This window comes from Lucilia cuprina, chromosome X, assembly GCF_022045245.1.
Source record: "Lucilia cuprina isolate Lc7/37 chromosome X, ASM2204524v1, whole genome shotgun sequence".
NCBI classification, from domain to species: domain Eukaryota; kingdom Metazoa; phylum Arthropoda; class Insecta; order Diptera; family Calliphoridae; genus Lucilia; species Lucilia cuprina.
In genome coordinates this window covers 1,307,687-1,309,536 of record NC_060949.1, presented here as the reverse complement: position 1 = coordinate 1,309,536, position 1,850 = coordinate 1,307,687, and positions in this window count along the sequence as shown.

The window sequence follows — 1,850 nt, the reverse complement described above, 5'->3', positions numbered from 1 at the left end:
TGCAGCAAATAATGTACGTACATATGTATTCGCGTACATAATTTTAATGGGAAACTTATTTGGTTATGTCATATTTATATATAAATTGATTATGCCTTAAAAATTTTATTTTATTCCATTTACAAAATTATAAAACTCGCGATTAACTCGTTTTGACTCGAATCTCGAGTGAGTTCTATTTTACGCTCTTTAAATTTTCAACTCTTATCGCGAGTTTAAAAATTAAACTCGCGAGTCGAATATATTTATTCGCCGGAAAATGAATTATTTAAATCGCTCGAATTAAACTCGCTCGCGAGCGAATTGAATTCGATCGCTATCTGTACCCTGATTTTAAATATACAACAATATAATAAAAAGGCTAATTTTGCAAAATATTACATAAAAATGAGTTTTTCTCGAAATCCCCTGAATTCAAATTGCAGGTACAGGCAAACTATGAAAGCTATTGACCTAATTTTTTTTACTGTTTTATTCCCTAATCTGTTGTACATAAATCCCTATGAGTTCTCCCAAAAATATTGAAATTTGTTTAACAAAGTATCAAAAAACTAAAATTTGAATTTTGAAACGACTGTTAAAAATATTAAAATTTTTCGACCATAGCTGAGAACAGGTTTACGTTATTCTATAAGGACAAAAACTCATATTCAAGTAACTACAGATGTATTTTAAGTAATACAATTGTTTTATTAGAATATTTTCAAAATATGTTTATTTTTTATCACATTTCGAATTCAAGTGCTCTGAGGCACGATAATGGCCTGGGGAATTTTTAATAACTTTTACATTTTTCAACCAATTTTTGTATTTTTTATCTTTTTGTAACGCTAATTCTGTGTACATTACGATGCAAAGCAAATTGTTTAATGACAAAACTTTTGTGAAAACTGAAAAAATTGCATATTTTCCCCTTGTAAATGCATCTCCAAACTACAGAGCCGTTGCGGCACCAGTTAACGTAATCCTATAGACCTAATTTTTTTGCACGACTTATTTTTATAACCCATAGAAAAATTATAGGGCGGGGGGCGGCCTGTAGGATAAATTTTTCCTTCTTACAAGCATGGAGCACTCTATCCCACATTTTATCCTAAAATAATCATATTGACATTAAAATGGCTCCGACAAAATTTGAGGACTCTAACTGTTATATTATCCCAAAATATACGAATTTTTGTATTTAATTAATATGGGAGGTGCCGCTCCACTCATAGGTAGTCCCCCAATTTATTACCCAAAATGTTTACATGGATGTTGAAGTTATTCGTGAAAAAATTTAAGATTCTAACTGTAATAGTATCCAAGATTAACGAATTTTTGAATTTAATTTATATGGGAGGTGCCACGCTTCCTAAAGCTAGTCCGCCCACTATATTATCTCAAATATACAAATTTAATTTTTTCATAATATGGGCGTGCTCCATGCTTGTAAGAAGGAAAAATTTATCCTACAGGCCGCCCCCCGCCCTATAATTTTTCTATGGGTTATAAAAATAAGTCGTGCAAAAAAATTAGGTCTATAGGATTACGTTAACTGGTGCCGCAACGGCTCTGTAGTTTGGAGATGCATTTACAAGGGAAAAATTTGCAATTTTTTCAGTTTTCACAAAAGTTTTGTCATTAAACAATTTGCTTTGCATCGTAATGTACATAGAATTAGCGTTACAAAAAGATAAAAAACACAAAAATTGGTTGAAAAATGTAAAACTTATTAAAAATTCCACAGGCCGTTATCGTGTCTCAGAGCACTTGAATTCGAAATGTGATAAAAAATAAACATATTTTGAAAATATTCTAATAAAACAATTGTATTACTTAAAATACATCTGTAGTTACTTGAATATGAG